Source organism: Taudactylus pleione, unplaced genomic scaffold (assembly GCF_031769625.1).
Source record: "Taudactylus pleione unplaced genomic scaffold, aTauple2 ptg000068l, whole genome shotgun sequence".
Taxonomy (NCBI): domain Eukaryota; kingdom Metazoa; phylum Chordata; class Amphibia; order Anura; family Myobatrachidae; genus Taudactylus; species Taudactylus pleione.
The window spans coordinates 4,431,693-4,453,029 of record NW_028284470.1 but is presented as its reverse complement, the minus strand read 5'-3'; positions in this window follow the sequence as shown (position 1 = coordinate 4,453,029).

Sequence of the window (21,337 nt, the reverse complement as noted above, 5' to 3'; positions counted from 1 at the left end):
CGTAGAGGAAAATTTGTGGACTTTTTCTCACTCACTGATGAAATGGAAAAAGGTTTCACGCAGGTGAAGAAGACGGGGGGCATTGTTGAGGTTGCCTTTTGCAGCTTTAACACATGGTTGAAGGGCATGCTCATATTCACGACATGTTACTTGAAGACCAGGGTTTACAAGCATGTAAACATTATCAGATATTTATTTTTGGTGCTCGACATGTTCGTCCGGTCTCGTAATTTGGCGTGGCACGAATATAACACACAATTCAGGAAAAAACATGACGGTGCTCTCGTCATTCCGTTTGGGGTTAAGGACTTAGAGGTATGGCTGGAAGTATCTCAGCAGCGTCGGCCTCCCTTGGATGGGGTGCCTCCCCGTAAGAGCTATAAAACCAACAGGCAAGGGACGACAGGAGGGGGGAGAGGGAAATGTTTCACCTATAACGACTCCAAGTGTACGAGGGGGTCAGGCTGTCGTTTTTGCCACTCCTGTCATCTCTGCGGGGGGGAGCATCCGGCCAAGGACTGTCGACGTGGGGCAGGAAGTGTTTCTCAGGACCGAGGTGAAGGCCACAAGGGAACTGGTTAAAGCTAGTTCTCCAGTATGTTTGGCTGCTCTTACTAGATGGTTAAGGTTATATCCATGTAGGGAAGATGCTTTGTTTTTGTTAGAAGGTTTTTCAGTTGGTTTTCGTTTACCTATAATTGGGCCGTTGCTAATTAGGTCATCACAGAACTTACGCTCTGCCAGGGAGTTTCCTGGGGAGTTGAGGGATAAAGTGGGTGTGGAGGTTTTGCTGGGGAGGATGGAGGGTCCCTTTACCTGTCCTCCTTTGCATAACCTCTGTATATCCCCGGTGGGTGTGGTCCCTAAGAAAGTGCCGGGTAAGTTCTGTACGATACAACATCTCTCATATCCTCAGGGCGGTTCCGTAAACTATGCCATACCTGAGAGTTGTTGCAGGGTAGTGTATCAATCTTTTGATGATACTTTGAGTCTAGTGCCTTGATGGCGGAACTAGATATAGAATCTGCATTTCGTTTATTGCCGATGCATCCTGAAGCTATGCAATTCATGGGTTTTTGGCTAGATGCGGGTTATTTTGTAGATAAATGTTTGCCTATGGGTTGCGCGGTTTCCTGTGCCTATTTTGAGAATTCAGCTCCTTTCTTTCAATAGTGTCTTCATGCTGGTACGGCCAGACGGGCATAGCACACTATCTGGATGATTTTCTCTTCATAGGTCCAGGAGAGAGAGACGTTTGCTCCGACCTCATTTTTCTGCGCAGGCCTTATTTAAAGTTTTAGGGGTTCCTATTGCTCATGAGAAGACGGAGGGTCCGGTGTTTTGCTTAGCATATTTAGGAATCGAGATAGACACGGCGGCGGGTTGTTGTATACTGCCTCGTGACAAAGTAGATAAATTGCTGGAACTTATTGCAGTTTGCTTAGCAGCGGACTCGGTTAGGTTACGCAGAGTTCAGTCACTTCTAGGTTCCTTAAATTTTGCTTGCCAGATCATTCCAATGGGTAGAGTTTTTTGCAGAAAACTGGAGAGGGCCACAGCCGATTCGGTGTTTTTTGTGACACTTAAATGGCGAATGTATTTGGCCATCACCTCCTGTAACGAACATCATATTACAACTTTTTACTGATGCGGCTGGGTCGTCCGGTTTTGGGGCCTTTTTCAATGGGGAATGCTGTGCTGCTCCGTGGCCGCTAGATTGGCGCGAGGAGGGCTTGACGAGCAACTTGCTGCTGTTGGAACTGTTCCCAATTGTCGTAGTGGTTGAACTCTGGTCCATGCGACTGAGTAACTGCCATGTTATATTTTGGTGCAACAATCTGGGCGTGGTTCACGCCATTAACAACCAGCACTCGTCTTCACCTTTTGTGTTACGTTTGCTTCGACATTTAGTTTTACGCTGCCTGGAGGCTAATATCAGATTTAGGGCTAGACACGTACCAGGTATAATTAATGAGATTGCTGATGCTTTGTCTCGCCTTTCAATTTGCGCGCTTCCGAGCGCTTGTCCCGTCGGCTTCTGACTTTGGTTTGGTGTGCCCCTTGTTTGTGTGGCAGATCATCAGGTCGGCTTAGAAGGTTTGGCGTTACAATCGCTTGCCCCATCGTCTTTCAAGGCTTACTCGGCCACTTGGTGCACACATTGTGCACTTCTGGATCTGGAGGGTAAGTCTCCAAAAGAGTTGATTTCTTCCTTTGTTTGGGATAGATATCAACAAGGTAGATCCAGGGCCTCTATGGTGTCTGCGCTTGCGGGGGGCTCCTTCTTTTGTAAGTTAATAGGTTTGCACGATCCCACCAAGTCTTTTGTACTAGTGAAGGTGCTGAAGGGTTGGGCGAAGGGGTCACCCGCTCGCGCTGACTCTCGTCGGCCGGTGGATTTGCAGCTTTTGTCAGGTTTGTTACAGTTATGGGGAAGGTAACTTCTGATAGGTTTGAGGCTTCTCTGTTCGCCTTGCTTTTGCAGCAGCATTTTTTGGAGCTTTTACAGTCAGTGAGTTGGTGGCTATCAATAAAACACCCATTTCCTTGTGGCTTTTGTTAAAGGATATCATTTTATAGAGATTCGGCTGTGCTTTGCAAGCTTCGATTCTCTAAAACAGATCAAACCGGCAGGGGTAAGTGGGTCACTTTAAATCTGCATCGGGACGTGATTATTTGTCTGGTTAATTTAGCTTCGCAGTACATGGAGTTACGCCCTCCTAGGGGATCACAATGGTTACTACATGCAGACCACACACCCCTCACTAAGTTTCAATTTGCAGCGGTCTTTAAGAAAGGTTTAATGGAGTTAGGGATAAATCCTTCAGAGTATGGTACCCATTCATTTCGTATTGGTGCTGCTACTTGCGCTGCTCTATCATGGACGTCTACGGAGTCTATTCAGCAGGTAGGGCGCTGGAAGTTGGCTGCTTTTAGGAAATATGTGCATTGCGAGAAGTTATAGATGGCACCTTGCCTTAACCCGAAAACGTTGCTTACCCGCCAATCGTTGAACGACTAGCGTTCAACAATTGGGGATGTGAAGGGATTTTTTACATTTTTCCTCCTGTTAGTTTTTCTTCTTCACTTGGGTTCCTGTTTCCCCCCATACATGCATCCCTGCTAGTCAGTTGCTATGTGTTTGATGAAGTTGTGTTGTTGAACTCGAGTTTGGTGCGGTTCTCACGGTTAGGGTTTCTCTTTTCCAACAGAATTGGCAAAGGAAGATGAACAGGTGTGGCTTGTGGGCCACTCATATCTTTTGGGCGGAAAAACATGTTTTGTCCCAGAGTCAGACCTGGTGGCCTAGTGGTTTTAGTATTCGAAGGATTGGTGTGATAGGATTGCTGGTTGAGTCTGTGTTGGCGTTGATTGTGTCATCAGTGTCGAAGTGGGGAGTCCCAAAATTCTTAGTGTTGCATGTTGGAGGCAATGATGTGGGGCTATTGAAAAGTGTTGAGTTAATTGTGAGGCTTTGTGAGGTTTTGGATGAAATTTGTTTGCGATGGCCGTCTGTTCGGATTGTATGGTCTGAAATGATGCCTCGTTTGAAGTGGAGAGGAGTGTGTAAGCATGTTGCGTTGGAGAGGGCTCTGAAGAAGGTGAATGTCGCGGTTACAAGGCATGTTGAGTCTATCGATGGAGTGGTGATTAGTCATGGTTTTCTTGTAGGTGAGCTTGGGAAGTTTTTTCGGAATGATGGTGTGCATCTGAACGCTTTGGGTACAGCTTTGTTTGTGAAAGACTTGTTCTCGTTTTTGGGCTAGTTTTTTCTTTTGGGTGGCGGGCCAGTCTCTCTTAGGGCCTGGCTTTGGCAGGAGCACGCAGCAACTCAGTGGCTTTAGGTGGCGTAAGACAACTTTGTGGGGGCACTGGCCCTCAATGCCCCTGGCGAATTTGTCCTTCTCGGTGCAGGGGGACCCAGGTGCTGGCTGTACGGAAGCACCTCGCATTGGCCTAGGAAGGAAGTGAAACTCTCACATCGTTAGTACATCTAGAGGGGGGACGTTTTAGTCGTCCTCCGAGTATTTCATCAAGGTGAAAGCTAGAACTGAGTTTGCAGCGTCTCTTTGCCACCCTGGTTAGGTTGATTGACTAATTTATAAATAAAAAGCTGTGACCTTTTAGCCAAGCTCTGGTGTCTGTGTCTTTATTTATTTATTTCTTAAGTTAAGTAAGCTATCAAGGTGTTAAGAAATGTTGAAGCAGTAAACCAATGTAGATCTTATTAGCCTCTCAGTGCTATCAGCACATAAATAGAGTGTTCCTTAACACAAGCAAAGTTAAGCAAACCCTTGTCCTAATCATGTATAAGTATATCAGCACTTTCATTATCTATTACAGTAGAGAAGTATATATTTGCCATTTTTCTAATTGTAATATAAGCTCAAACTACACAATAGATACATCCATGGCATCTACGGTAGCTGGCAGGCTCATTTTTAAGGATGCCAATGCCTTGTCAACATACCAGTGGTCAAATGGTTCCAGAAAGCTAAGTAAGAGTGGCAGCACTAATTATAGTCCACAGCCCCAGATCTGGTTTCTGTTTACTATGCGGACTCTGAGGATAGAGCATCTGCATATTTCCTGGCTCAGTTTCCACAGTGTCATCCTGGGCAGTCTCCCTGTTGCTTTCTATCACAGTCACGCAATGATTTATTTTGAGGCCTGTTAATGCAGCGTGTGACTAGTGGAGCCCATGGTAACATTCCCATAGGGGATTGTACGTCTAGTGTCAACTCTTAAGTAGTCCCTGCTCGCCTGTTAGTGAACTGTACGTGGCATTGTACATCTCAGCTGCTACACTTTCTAATAAATGCTCTTACACACGTTTACAGTCTCCTGTAAGAAAGAGTTTTATTAGCAGTAAATTTCATATATTATTTATTTTTATTCACCTCTGGTCTTTTAATAAGCACGTCACACAGGGACAACAGAGTTTATTCATTTTTAAAGAGAAAATCAAGGATTTTTATATATTATTATTATTATTATTACCAGTTATTTATATTTATATTTTATATATAAATTGTTTCACTAAATCGGTTATCAGTTCCTAAGGCAAGACTGAAAAGTATGGGAAAGAGTCTATATTCTAATGGTATAAGCCTGTGAAGGTGCTGTCATTTAGCATAAAATGAGATATAAACAGACACCGACATTTTGCACAGGACCGTCTCCTAAAGTTGAATCAGCTGCAGGATTGGGGCACCACCAGTGCAGAGCTTGCTCAGGAATGGCAGCAGCCAGGTGTGAGTGCATCTTCACGCACAGTGAGGTGAAGACTTTTGGAAGATGGCCAAGAAGGGCAGCAAAGAAGCCACTTTACTCCAGGAAAAACATCAGGGACAGACTGATATTCTGCAAAAGGTACAGGGATTGGACTGCTGAAGACTGGGGTAAAGTTATTTTCTCTGATGAATCCCCTTTCAGATTGTTTGGGCATCTGGAAAAATGCTTGTCCGGAGAAGGAAAGGTGAGCGCTACCATCAGTGCTGTGTCATGCCAACAGTAAGGCATCCTGAGACCATTCATGTGTGGGGTTACTTCTCAGTTATTAACAGTACAGACAATGCAGGACAAGTACATGATTTATAAACAATGCTGCATAACACCTAAATAAGCAGCAGGGTGTCAGTAACCAAGTTTTAGGTGCCATTGTAAATGAAAGTAAAAGTAAGGCAAGAAGAAGCACGTGAGGGAAGAGGGCCCTGCTCATGAGAGCTTACATTCTAAGGGGAGGGTCAGACAAACAGGGGTGACACAGATGGGCTAGATAGTGAGGAAGGAGCATAGAGTAGTGGGTTACGATGAGCGCTGGAAAGCATTGAGGAAGAAATGGGTCTTGAGAGCCCATTTGAAGATTAAGAGCCAGGAGGCCAAGTGATGGAGGAATTTTGAACGAAGGCCAGGGAGACAAAAAAAAGGCAGCTACTCGAAGAAGTTGGAAGAGGCAAATGTCATTAGTGTCGAATGGAAAGAATGAGATGGAGGGTTCAGAAGGTAAGACTTGGTAGGAGTGACCCAAGGATAGCAGGACCCCAAGACCACCACCCTGGAAACCTCTAGGCCAGGGTGTGTGAGAGAATGTAAGGCCCATAAAAGAGATAGCTGCAGGAGCAGTGGTGTCAGATGGGTAAATCCAGGGTTTGGTGATGGCAAGGAGAATCAAGGCGTTGCAGATGAAGTGCTCATGAACGGAGACCAGTTTATTATAGACAAAACTGGCTTTCCAGAGGGAACAGGAGAGAGGGACAGAGTTAAGAGGCGAGAGGAGAATGAGGGTTGATGTAGTGTGGAGGTGATATTGCAGGGGGATAAGGAGTGTGGGGTTATGTGGCAGGCTTCTGAATGAGGAAGGGTGACAGCAGGTGGTGGGTAAGGTGGAGGTTTAGTGTGGTGTGGGGGGGGGGACAGGTAACTTTTAGAAAAGAGAGGGTGCAGGGTTTAGTGGTGGTGCAGCAGGACCATGGTGGAAGATAAGTGAATAATACTGGAGTTGTGGGAGATGCAGTGGAGAGACTTATATGTGATGAAGAGAGACAAAGGAGGGGAAGGAGAGGGAGAAAGTAGAGGGGACTATGGATAGACAAAAGAGGTGAAAACTGGTGGTAGAGGAGAAAATAATGTAGCAGCTGAGTGAAGGAGGAGTAGAAGAAAAGAGACAAGGGGGTAAATTTACTTAAGGTCGATTTGGCATTTTGAGTGATTTGAGGTGCGATTTTCATTCGATTTGGATTCGATTTTGGTTTCAGTATTTACTAAATCGCATGTAAAATCGGACTTCAAATCGACTTCCACTCAAATCGCCCTCAAATTGACCATCGGAAAAACATTGGTACTTTTACATAGCCCAACACACAAAACCCTTATTTACTATCATTCGATTTGAAATCGTCCTCAAAATCGGACTTCAAATCACTCTTCAATTCCCCAATACAATAGATCTGCTTCATCCTTTCGATTTAAGCATGAGCAGGTTGGATTCACACAGATACATGCAGACATCAGTGAGATGCCTGCATGTATCTCACTGTAAAAAGCAATTCAAGAGTTAAATTAAGAAAAAAATTGACGTGAGGTCACCCCCCCCAAAACACAACCAGCCCTGAACTTTGCCAACCCAGTTCTGGTTGACCAAGTACAGGGAAAAAATGACATAGGGTCTCCCTGTACTTAGTACAATCAGCACAGGGCTATGGGAAGCAGAGCTGGTTCTGGATTTACAGGGAAACATTTGCGTAGGGTTCCTTTGTAAGATCCAGAACCAGCCCTAGACCCTTTCTAACGGGGGACTGATGCCACAGCCAGGGGAGCCCTATCACCGGGTCCCCCAGCTGCAGCATCAGCCCTGACCGTTAGTCAGCCCAGGCCAGGGATCCCTGGGGAGTTGGAGACCCCTTCAAAAAAAGGGGTCTCCCTCTCCAGGGCACCCCTAGCCTGGGCTGATAGCCCGGAGCTATCCCCGCCACCCCAGGGCGGTGGGTGGCGGGTTGATTGTGACAGTGTGGTGTAAAAAAGAGATAGAATTAAACATTGTCTTTCCAGTAGAACTGCAGGTCCCAGCAAGCCTCCCCCGAATGCTGGTACTTGGAGAACCACAAGTACCAGCATGCGGAGCATTAAGGGCCCACTGGGACTTGTAGTTCACCTGTAAAGAAATATCCCAAGAAACACACAGACACACCTTACAAAGTATAACTTTAATACATGCATACATACACTCACACAATACTCACCTATCTTACCTCCAGTGATCCCCTTCTCCAGTAGGCATCCATGGGTTAAAATAATAAAACAAAAAACCGGACCCTCACATTAAGGAGTAATCAGTCTAACCAGACTGATTACTCCTTCCTACTACTGGTTCATTTTTGGGGCGTGGGTCCTCCTGGATTGCTTTGGTTGATCTGTTTCAGGGCACCGCATTATAACACATTTTTCTTTTATAACACATTTGAACCCTTCACTGTTTGTTTAAAATACATGTACTTCACTTCTTTATTTTCATCCTTTATATGCATCTGTGGCTCTCTATCTCTTTATACTGCATTTTTCTTACTATGGCGGTGCCCTGGGGCAGCTTAGCTGGGCCAGTTTGGGGGGTCCTGCGCTCTGGATTTGAACCCTAGTATGTTAGGGACCTACCCTAAAGAGGTAACCTGGATATGGTGGGTAGGCCCATAACCTTGGCCATGATTATGCTAAATACCTCTATTGATTGCTAAATTTTATTGCATTTATATATTATCAATAATTTGGAGTTGTGCACCTGAGATTTGTCTGTTTCTGTACCTGCAATTAGTCTCATCAGGTAGCACATTCCATTATATATATTCAAGGTGTGCAGTCCAGGAATCTTTCCCATACACTTTGCATTTTGTTAATTGATAAAAATAAACTTTTAACACTTCTATTTTTGAAAGCATTCTTACTTTGCAGCATTTTTTCCACACCTGCCCAAAACTTTTGCACAGTACTGTATCTGCCATTGGCTGTGCAGCACACCCGACGTGATATGTCTATGAACGACAACGTTCACAGACATATCGCTGGTACACACTGGCCGATGCACACACGATATACTGGCCGATCAATTGATTGCCCAATATATCTGCCAGTGTGTATCCAGCATTACTCTCTCTTTGGGGCTCCTACCTGCAACTGCGAGAGACGTAGTGCGTGATTTGAATGTAGTTTGCTGGATTTTGTAGCAGGAGTCAGAGCTTGTGTCGGGGATTTTGCATCTGCACACCCCTTAGGCAGCCCCAACCCCTACCTGAAGTGTCTCCACCCCGAATCTCAGCCGGCTCCCATGGAAGAGGCAGCCTCTTTTTGATTTCAAGATGGCCAATGTGATACTACTGTATCAGTCATCTTGGATTCAAAATGAGACTGCCTCTACCCTAAGACCCAGTAGAGATGTGGGGGAGGATGGGGAGTCTGATGCCATCAAAAGGAATTGAATTTCCCCATCCTAAGTATAAGACAACACCCAGGGCGGGATATACTAAAGGGAAACTGCATTCCCATATGTAACAAGCTCAGAAATGCGATACTTTCCACAGTAACCCGGTGGGCAATGCCATCTATAAAATCCTATGGGATTCTTATCAAGTTGAGCCCAATTGGATCCCACCCCCGCAGCACACACATCATAAGACGCTTGTGCAGAGGGGCTTCTGGGTCACGAACCTGAAAATCTCCTCTTCACAATTCGGATGTGGAACATCCCGCCACCTATCGGGTACATACCAGCATTAATAACGTCTTTATGTACCTGGAATTGTGATTAAAATCACAAAGGACAGCTTTTCAGAAAACACCCGATAGGTGGCGGGACGTACCTCATCCGAAAATCATTGCATAGTACATTCTGCCCCTAATCTCCTCATCTAGACCGCTGCAGAATATAAGTCTTTTTGCACTACCGGGGGAACGGCCGGGGATGACCAGAAACTCCTTTGAGAATTTGTTATCTCTCTTCAGCCAGGAATGGATTTGCAAGCTTTGATAACAAAGTTACCAGAATACTGTTCATTTAGGCACTGATTCAGAGGCGCTCGCAAAAAGCGAGCGCTCGCTCTGAATCAGGGCGGCCTCTTTTTTTTATAAACCGGCCTCCTGGCCGCTCACTTAGCTGTGGGTGACCACCCACAGCTTTTGCGAGCGGCCAGGCGATGGTCATGGACCATCGCGACCATCGGGCTTGCGACGAGACCCTTGTGGTAGGGTCTTGTCTGCTGCAAGCCCCAGTGAGCTACCGGCTCTAATAGAGCCGGAAGCTCACTACTGACATCACTGGTGATGTCAGTAGGGCCCCCCACAAACGGCAGGCGTTCCTTCAGGAACGCCTACGTTTGTCCAGCTATCCCCCCCTCCCCGCCTACAAAACGGGTCGAGCTGTCGATCAACATTGAAAGCTGCCCCATTTGTAGCGAACCCCAGAGCGAGTGAAGTTCTCACTCGCTCCGGGGCTAGCGCACGTGCATTGCGCATGCCGCGCGTGCGCAGTGCCCCACCATCGACCCACTTGCGAGCGCATAGCGCTTGCGAGCGGGTCTGAATCAGTGTGAAGGGTAATTCCATGTATATTTTTTGATTTCATCTATACAAACACAAACTGTCCATATGTTTATACATATGCCATAACTTCTCCGCATGGAGGTGTACATGTGTACATCTGCGTGTGGGAAAAATATCTTTTGTTTATATGTGAATTTTAGCAGCTTTTTGTTTGTCTTTGCTTATGCTAAATTCCCATAGCATAGAGTAGAGGCGAAGATTTGGAAAATAAAGGCTGCAATCAGTGAGTTGTAGCAGGGGCTCAGCTAGGACAAGCCCTGGTGCCATAGGAATGTTATTGCTTCAGGTTTGTGTACTGTAGAAGCGATGAGATTGGAAGAAATAACGGCTTCAGTTTATTTGTATGCAATAAAAGTCTGACAGCCTATTTACCTAATGTTCTAATCAGAGGGCCTGATTCACTACTACAGATCGCTATTGCGAACACAGCGGCGATTACGCACGCAGGTCTGCTGCGAAAATATGCTAATTACTGCAATCGCAAATCCAGTACAGAGACGCCCAAAGCCAGCATGGAGACGCCCACCAGGGCCGTAGCTAGGGTAGTGCGGCCGGTGCCATCACACAGGGCACCACAGGTCAGGGGGCTCTGGTTGGGCCTGTCAAATTTCTATTTATTATCATTGTTGCTTTTAGCTTCCTCTTATTTGATCCCCAGCATGTCCTGGCCTCCCCTATCTCTTTCCTGCCCCCCCCCCCCCATGAAGGCAGGCCCTTTTTTGGGTGCATTATGTCCCTTTGAAAAATGAGGGGGTCGCCATATATACTGTACACAAATACACACATCATATATATAATATATATATATTAGGGGTGTGCACCGGCCACTTTTCGTGTTTTGTGTTTTGGTTTTGGATCTGGATCTTTCTTCGTGTTTTGGATCTGGATTGGTTTTGCCAAAACCACCCTTCCGTGTTTTGGGTTCTGGGTTTTGTGTTTTGGATCTGTATTTTTTTGAAAAAAAGCATAAAAACAGCTAAAATCACAGAATTTGTAGGTTTTTCTGCTCCTATGCTATTATTAACCTCAATAACCTTAATTTCCACTCATTTCCAGTCTATTCTGAATACCTCGCACCTCACAATAGTGTTTTTATGTCCAAAAGGTTGCACCGAGGTAGCTGGATGACTATGCTAAGCGACACTAGTGGGCGGCACAAACACGTGACCCATCTAGGCGTGAAACTGCAGTGGCAGACAGGATGGCATTGAAAAACTAGGCCCCAAACTGTACATAATGCAAAGAAAAAAAAGAGGTGCAAGATGGAATTGTCCTTGGGCCCTTCCACCCACCCTTATGTTGTATAAACAGGACATGCACACTTTAACAAACCAATCATTTCAGCGCCAGGGTCTGCCACACAACTGTGGCTGAAATGATTGGTTCGTTTGGGCCCCCACAAAACAAGCTGGCAATTTATCTGTCCCTGCACAAACTGGCTCTACGGAGACAAGATGTCATCCTCATCCTCATAGAGTATTAATTCGTCCCTGCTGGAACCACAGGTCCCTCTGTACGTTCTGGAGGCTGGTCTCCCTGGAAGAGTTGATAATTCATTTTATGAACATCATCTTCTCCACATTTTGTGGAAGCAACCTCCTACGCCTTTCGCTGACAAGGTTCCCGGCTGCACTAAACACTCTTTCGGAGTACACACTGGAGGGGGGGCAACTCAGGTAAAATAGAGCCAGTTTGTACAGGGACCTCCAAATTGCTTCTTTTTCCTGACAGTACAGGTACGGACTGTCTGACATGCCTACTTGGATGCTGTCACCGATGTAATCCTTTAACAGACAGACGCACGCTTGTCGCTGCTGCTTTGAGGATTCAAGTGCGGCTACAGCCCACACAATTCACAAAGACAGAAAAAAAAAAAGAATATTTTTATTGTTTGTGGAGCACACTTTGAGGGTTACACCACCCTTTAACAGACAGATGCTCGCTTGTCGCTGCTGCTTTGAGGATGCAAGTGCGGCTACAGCCCACACAATTCACAAAAACAGAAAAAAGAAGAAGAATATTTTTATTGTTTGTGTAGCACACTTTGAGGGTGTCACCACCCTTTAACAGACAGACGCACGCTTGTCGCTGCTGCTTTAAGGATGCAGGTGCGGCTACAGCCCACACAATTCACAAAGACAGAAAAAAGAAGAATATTTTTATTGTTTGTGTAGCACACTTTGAGGGTGTCACCACCCTTTAACAGACAGACGCACGCTTGTCGCTGCTGCTTTGAGGATGCAAGTGCGGCTACATCGCACACAAGTCACAAACACATTAAAAAAATAGTTTTTTATTTTTTGGAGCACTTTGAGAGTTACACCACCCTTTAACAGACAGACGCACGCTTGTCGCTGCTGCTTTAAGGATGCAGGTGCGGCTACAGCCCACACATTTCACAAAGACCGAAAAAAAAGAACAATATTTTAATTGTTTGTGTAGAACACTTTGAGGTGTCACCACCCTTTAACAGACAGACGCACGCTTGTCGCTGATGCTTTAAGGATGCAGGTGCGGCTACAGCCCACACAATTCACATAGACAGAAAAAAGAAGAAGAATATTTTTATTGTTTGTGTAGCACACTTTGAGGGTGTCACCACCCTTTAACAGACAGACGCACGCTTGTCGCTGCTGCTTTAAGGATGCAGGTGCGGCTACAGCCCACACATTTCACAAAGACCGAAAAAAAAAGAACAATATTTAATTGTTTGTGTAGCACACTTAGAGGGTGTCACCACCCTTTAACAGACAGACGCACGCTTGTCGCTGCTGCTTTAAGGATGCAGGTGCGGCTACAGCCCACACATTTCACAAAGGTCGAAAAAAAAAGAACAATATTTTAATTGTTTGTGTAGCACACTTTGAGGGTGTCACCACCCTTTAACAGACAGACGCACGCTTGTCGCTGCTGCTTTAAGGATGCAGGTGCGGCTACAGCCCACACAATTCACAAAGACAGAAAAAAGAAGAAGAATATTTTTATTGTTTGTGTAGCACACTTTGAGGGTGTCACCACCCTTTAACAGACAGACGCACGCTTGTCGCTGCTGCTTTGAGGATGCAAGTGCGGCTACATCGCACACAAGTCACAAACACATTAAAAAAATAGTTTTTTATTTTTTGGAGCACTTTGAGAGTTACACCACCCTTTAACAGACAGACGCACGCTTGTCGCTGCTGCTTTAAGGATGCAGGTGCGGCTACAGCCCACACATTTCAAAAAGACCGAAAAAAAAAGAACAATATTTTAATTGTTTGTGTAGAACACTTTGAGGGTGTCACCACCCTTTAACAGACAGACGCACGCTTGTCGCTGCTGCTTTAAGGATGCAGGTGCGGCTACAGCCCACACAATTCACATAGACAGAAAAAAGAAGAAGAATATTTTTATTGTTTGTGTAGCACACTTTGAGGGTGTCACCACCCTTTAACAGACAGACGCACGCTTGTCGCTGCTGCTTTAAGGATGCAGGTGCGGCTACAGCCCACACATTTCACAAAGACCAAAAAAAAAAGAACAATATTTTAATTGTTTGTGTAGCACACTTTGAGGGTGTCACCACCCTTTAACAGACAGACGCACGCTTGTCGCTGCTGCTTTAAGGATGCAGGTGCGGCTACAGCCCACACAATTCACAAAGACAGAAAAAAGAAGAAGAATATTTTTATTGTTTGTGTAGCACACTTTGAGGGTGTCACCACCCTTTAACAGACAGACGCACGCTTGTCGCTGCTGCTTTGAGGATGTAAGTGCGGCTACATCGCACACAAGTCACAAACACATTAAAAAAATAGTTTTTTATTTTTTGGAGCACTTTGAGAGTTACACCACCCTTTAACAGACAGACGCACGCTTGTCGCTGCTGCTTTAAGGATGCAGGTGCGGCTACAGCCCACACAATTCACAAAGACAGAAAAAAAAAGAACAATATTTTAATTGTTTGTGTAGCACACTTTGAGGGTGTCACCACCCTTTAACAGACAGACGCACGCTTGTTGCTGCTGCTTTGAGGATGCAGGTGGAATCTAGACGGGATTTGGAACCGAGGACACACTACCTCCATCAATTGTCTAAATCCCACTGCACTAATGTCGGATACCGGATGCACGTCTAACACCAACATAGCAGTCAAGGCCTCAGTTATACGTTTTGCTTCAGGATGACTGCTGTCGTACTTCATCCTCATCGCTAGGGACTGTTGGAGGGTCAATTGTTTAGTAAAAGTAGTGATGTTCCTACTTCCTCTCTGGGATGATGAAAAACTCCCAGCAGCAGCAACAGCACTAGGAGGAAGTGGTTCTTGATCTTTCCCTATTTTATTTTTATCGGAGAAAGTTTGGTCCTCCATTTATGTTATATTGATATATATACGTGCGGCTAAAGCGCACACAAACACAGAAAATATTTTTTTACTTTTGCTGGAGAGTAGTGCACTTTGTGGGTTACACCACCCTTTAAGAAATGAGCCAGCCGGCTCTTTACTTATGGGACACAGGCGCACGCTTGGCGCTGCTCCTTTGTTGATACACGTGCAGCCACAGTGCACACAAGTCACAAACAGAAAATATATATTTTTTTGGTTTGGAGTGTACTTTAGGGGTTACAGAACCCTTTAACGGTCAAGCCAGCCGGCCCTTTACTTATGACACAGGCGCACGCTTGGCACTACTTTGTTGATGCACGTGCGGCTACTGCGCACACAATTCACAAACACAGAAAATAATTTTTTTTTTGGTTTGGACTGGAGTGTACTTTCGGGGGTTACAGCACCCTTTAACGGTCTAGCCAGCCGGCCCTTTACTTATGACACAGGCGCACGCTTGGCACTACTTTGTTGATGCACGTGCGGCTACTGCGCACACAATTCACAAACACAGAAAATATTTTTTTTTTTGGTTTGGACTGGAGTGTACTTTGGGGGTTACAGCACCCTTTAACGGTCAAGCCAGCCGGCCCTTTACTTATGACACAGGCGCACACTTGGCACTACTTTGTTGATGCACGTGCGGCTACTGCGCACACAATTCACAAACACAGAAAATAATTTTTTTTTTGGTTTGGACTGGAGTGTACTTTGGGGGTTACAGCACCCTTTAACGGTCAAGCCAGCCGGCCCTTTACTTATGACACAGGCGCACGCTTGGCACTACTTTGTTGATGCACGTGCGGCTACTGCGCACACAATTCACAAACACAGAAAATAATTTTTTTTTTGGTTTGGACTGGAGTGTACTTTCGGGGGTTACAGCACCCTTAACGGTCAAGCCAGCCGGCCCTTTACTTATGACACAGGCGCACGCTTGGCACTACTTTGTTGATGCACGTGCGGCTACTGCGCACACAATTCACAAACACAGAAAATAATTTTTTTTTGGTTGGGACTGGAGTGTACTTTCAGGGGTTACAGCACCCTTTAACGGTCAAGCCAGCCGGCCCTTTACTTATGACACAGGCGCACGCTTGGCACTACTTTGTTGATGCACATGCGGCTACTGCGCACACAATTCACAAACACAGAAAATAATTTTTTTTTTGGTTTGGACTGGAGTGTACTTTGGGGGTTACAGCACCCTTTAACGGTCAAGCCAGCCGGCCCTTTACTTATGACACAGGCGCACTCTTGGCACTACTTTGTTGATGCACGTGCGGCTACTGCGCACACAATTCACAAACACAGAAAATAATTTTTTTTTTGGTTTGGACTGGAGTGTACTTTCAGAGGTTACAGCACCCTTAACGGTCAAGCCAGCCGGCCCTTTACTTATGACACAGGCGCACGCTTGGCACTACTTTGTTGATGCACGTGCGGCTGCTGCGCACACAATTCACAAACACAGAAAATAATTTTTTTTTTGGTTTGGACTGGAGTGTACTTTCGGGGGTTACAGCACCCTTAACGGTCAAGCCAGCCGGCCCTTTACTTATGACACAGGCGCACGCTTGGCACTACTTTGTTGATGCACGTGCGGCTACTGCGCACACAATTCACAAACACAGAAAATAATTTTTTTTTGGTTTGGATTGGAGTGTACTTTGGGGGTTACAGCACCCTTTAACGGTCAAGCCAGCCGGCCCTTTACTTATGACACAGGCGCACGCTTGGCACTACTTTGTTGATGCACGTGCGGCTACTACGCACACAATTCACAAACACAGAAAATAATTTTTTTTTTGGTTTGGACTGGAGTGTACTTTGGGGGTTACAGCACCCTTTAACGGTCAAGCCAGCCGGCCCTTTACTTATGACACAGGCGCACGCTTGGCACTACTTTGTTGATGCACGTGCGGCTACTGCGCACACAATTCACAAACACAGAAAATAATTTTTTTTTGGTTTGGACTGGAGTGTACTTTCGGGGGTTACAGCACCCTTTAACGGTCAAGCCAGCCGGCCCTTTACTTATGACACAGGCGCACGCTTGGCACTACTTTGTTGATGCACGTGCGGCTACTGCGCACACAATTCACAAACACAGAAAATTATTTTTTTTTGGTTTGGACTGGAGTGTACTTTCGGGGGTTACAGCACCCTTTAATGGTCAAGCCAGCCGGCCCTTTACTTATGACACAGGCGCACGCTTGGCACTACTTTGTTGATGCACGTGCGGCTACTGCGCACACAATTCACAAACACAGAAAATAATTTTTTTTTTGGTTTGGACTGGAGTGTACTTTGGGGGTTACAGCACCCTTTAACGGTCAAGCCAGCCGGCCCTTTACTTATGACACAGGCGCACGCTTGGCACTACTTTGTTGATGCACGTGCGGCTACTGCGCACACAATTCACAAACACAGAAAATAATTTTTTTTTTGGTTTGGACTGGAGTGTACTTTCGGGGGTTACAGCACCCTTAACAGTCAAGCCAGCCGGCCCTTTACTTATGACACAGGCGCATGCTTGGCACTACTTTGTTGATGCACGTGCGGCTACTGCGCACACAATTCACAAACACAGAAAATAATTTTTTTTTTGGTTTGGACTGGAGTGTACTTTCGGGGGTTACAGCACCCTTAACGGTCAAGCCAGCCAGCCCTTTACTTATGACACAGGCGCACGCTTGGCACTACTTTGTTGATGCACGTGCGGCTACTGCGCACACAATTCACAAACACAGAAAATAATTTTTTTTGGGTTTGGACTGGAGTTTACTTTCGGGGGTTACAGCACCCTTTAACGGTCAAGCCAGCCGGCCCTTTACTTATGACACAGGCGCACGCTTGGCACTTCTTTGTTGATGCACGTGCGGCTACTGCGCACACAATTCACAAACACAGAAAATATATTATTTTTTTAGCTCTTGGGGGGAGCACCCCTGATGGACAGAGCACCCCCTGGACAACACTACAGCACCCCTTTAGGACTGGGACACTGCACAGGACTTTGGAGTGGACACAGCCCCTATGGAGAACTGACTGCACAACACAGTCCAGCCAGCCCCTATGGACTTTGAAGTAGTGGACACAGCCCCTATTAACAACAGCAGCACAGCACAACACAGCCAGCCCCTATGGACTTTGAAGTAGTGGACAACAGCAGCACTACACTACACTACACAGCCCTAACTCCCACCCTCCCTCTTCACTGTCCACAGCCGAGTGAGAAAATGGCGCCGACGCGGGTACCTTATATAGGATCCAAAACCCGCGAGACTCGGAAGGCGGGATGATGACGTTTTGCCTCGATTTCAGATCCGAGTCAGGCGGGAAAAGTCGAGCCTGACTCGGATTGGACTCGGATCGGGGGGGCTCGGGGGGGTTCGGATTTCAGAAATCCGAACCCGCTCACCCCTAATATATATATATATATATATATATATATATATATATATATATAAAATACATTTTCTCAAAAATGTTTATAAATCAATATATATAATATTGTGTATGTATTCTAAATATAAAGAGCATGTATTCAAACTATGGGCCTCATTCAGCGTGCACTGCTGAACGCAGATTCCCAATGTGTGGGAATCTGTGCAGACGCAGGACCCATTCTGAAAGTGTGCAGAATGGGTCCTGCTAACTCGCTTGCACAATGGCAGCAGACTGTCAGTGATTGACAGTCTGCCACCGTTTGGTCGTGTCGCCGCCGTTGCGGGGGAGGGAAGAAGCCAGGATCTCCGGGTGACGGAGATTTCCTGGCCTCTTCCTTTAAACTGCGACGGCCGGCTGCGGGACCCCATGGGTCACCGTGGCCGGCCAATGGTACTCAGATCAACTAATATATATGCATACAGACACACTATACTGTTTATATACAAATATATACACTGTATATAGAGAGAGAGAGAGACTGAGGACCTCTTTCAGAGTCTCTCGCTAGCGCTGTGCGCTCGCAAGCTTCGTCCTGCGTGTGCATGAACTACTCTGTGCGATCGCAGGCCACTCTCTTGCCCAGCAAAGACAGCCCAGTGAAATGAGTGACAGGAGAGGCCGTTTGTGGGTGGTAACAGGGGCAGGACACTAATAACAGGGCAGTGGAGGTGCGAATGCAGACGTGCCTGAGTGTTTCAACGCCGTTTTAGAGGCGTGCATAATTAACACGCAGCGTCATAGTACACGTCACATGCCTGTTTTTTACACTGAAGTCCTCGCGGTAGGTTAAGGCAACCACAAGTGCTGCGATCGCTTCCGATTGTCCTCGATGTACCAATGTTTTAATACACTTCCTGGAGATGACTTGTGCTGGTGTGCGGCTCTGCCTGTGCGGTTGGGCGTACACTGGCCGCTCGCTAAGACATGGTGGGCGTGCTTATGCCTTGGCGAGCGATCGCTTCCCGTGGCATCACTTTGACAAATTCGCATACGCTGGGTGCGAGCGATCGCATACAGCGAGAGACTCTGAATGAGGTCCTGAGAGAGAGAGACTGAGAGACTGAGACTCGGACCGGAACTCAGGGCCTGATTCAGAGCCGCTCGTAAGCGGCCGCTCGTTCGCTCCGAGCGATGTTCGCACATCTGCGCATGCGTATGGGTTGTAATACGCATGCGCCAACCAGTCAGTGCGGTCGCAAATCGTGTGCTCGCAAAATAGCGAATGCCTGCTAATTTGAGTGACAGAATGAGGCGTTTGTGGGTGGTAACAGGGGAAGGTGCTTGAAAACGGGGAGTGGAGATCCGAACGCAGGCGTGCCAAATGGTCAAAACAGGCGTTTTAAGGGTGTGCATAATTAACAAAGCAGCGTCATCGACCACGTCACTTGGTTGTCTTTTAGCCTGAACTGCTCGCATGTTGCGGTAGGAAAATGCTACCACAAGAATAGCGAGCAGTTCATACGCCTTTTGATGTACTCGATTAATCTAATAAATAGCGGAGATGATGTATGATGCGAGCGGCCAAGAGGCATCTTTACAAAATAGCGAGTGCATGTTTCGTTCGCTCGCTCAGACATAGAGGCGTCAACAGACCGCAAAGAGCGAGAGCTCAATTTAAATAGCCAGCCCCTTTTTCTGAACGAGCGTCCGCAAATAGCGTCCGGCTCTGAATCAGGCCCTCTATCTCCAATGAATCAACTGCCCGGGTGCCCTCCTCTGTAATTGTAATATAAATAATGATAATCGGAACTCCTAGACTTAGCAAATAGATAAAGCTGTATTAAGGCATGTCACAGCGTCCAACGTTTCAAAGCACTACTGTCCTCTTTTTTTTTTTTTTTTTCTTTAACATGTTACCTTGAAAAAAGAGCACAGTGGTTCTCTGAAATGTTGGACACTGTGATATGCCTTAATACAGCTTTATCTATTTGCTAAGTCTAGGAGTGCCGCCTATCATTATATGGATATATGTATATACACACACAGGGCCTAATTCAGACCCGCTCGCGAGCGCTGAGCGTTCGCAAGCGGGTCGATGTTGGCCAAGTGCACATGCGCACGACGGAGGCGTCTCCATCGTGCGCATGCGCGGGACCTGAATAACGATGGCCAAGCCGTCGTTATGGGTCTCGCACCAAAGAGGGCGTGCTGTCGATGGTGAGTGACAGCACGCCCCCTTTGGTGGGCGTGCCGGGGGCGTGGCTGCCCAGACGGAGAACGCCTACCGTCTGGGGCCAGCCCCACTGACATCACAAGTGATGTCAGTGGGAGTGCTTTTGGCTCTGATAGAGCCAAAAGCACTCCAGGGCTTGCGGCAACGAGACCCTACCGCAAGGGTCTCGTTGCAAGCCCGATGGTCGTGATGGTCTTGACCATCGCGACCATCATTTTGGCCGCTCACTATAGCTGTGGGTGGTTACCCACAGCCATGCGAGCGGCCAGAAGGCCGTTCTTAAATTCAGAAGGCTGGCCCTGATTCAGAGCGAGCGCTCTGTCAGAGCGTCCGGCTCTGAATCAGGGCCACAGTCCAAGGTGCGGCACTCTCCTTAATAAATACAATAACAACTGGTCCGTTATACCAACGTTTAGGGCACCTCCATAAGTTACTTGAAGTTGTGTGTGAGTGCCGGACCATTTGATTGCGCTATATATATATATATATATATATATATATATATATATATTAGGGGTGAGCGGGTTCGGATTTCTGAAATCCGAACCCCCCCGAGCCCCCCCGATCCGAGTCCGATCCGAGTCAGGCTCGACTTTTCCCGCCTGACTCGGATCTGACATCGAGGCAAAACGTCATCATCCCGCCTTCCGAGTCTCGCGGGTTTTGGATCCTATATAAGGTACCCGCGTCGGCGCCATTTTCTCACTCGGCTGTGGACAGTGAAGAGGGAGGGTGGGAGTTAGTGCTGTGTAGTGTAGTGTAGTGTAGTGCTGCTGTTGTCCACTACTTCAAAGTCCATAGGGGCTGGCTGTGTTGTGCTGTGCTGCTGTTGTTAATAGGGGCTGTGTCCACTACTTCAAAGTCCATAGGGGCTGGCTGGACTGTGTTGTGCAGTCAGTTCCAAAGTCCTGTGCAGTGTCCCAGTCCTAAAGGGGTGCTGTAGTGTTGTCCAGGGGGTGCTCTGTCCATCAGGGGTGCTCCCCCCAAGTGCTAAAAAAATAATATATTTTCTGTGTTTGTGAATTGTGTGCGCAGTAGCCGCACGTGCATCAACAAAGTAGTGCCAAGCGTGCGCCTGTGTCATAAGTAAAGGGCCGGCTGGCTTGACCGTTAAGGGTGCTGTAACCCCCGAAAGTACACTCCAGTCCAAACCAAAAAAAAAATAATTTTCTGTGTTTGTGAATTGTGTGCGCAGTAGCCGCACGTGCATCAACAAAGTAGTGCCAAGCGTGCGCCTGTGTCATAAGTAAAGGGCC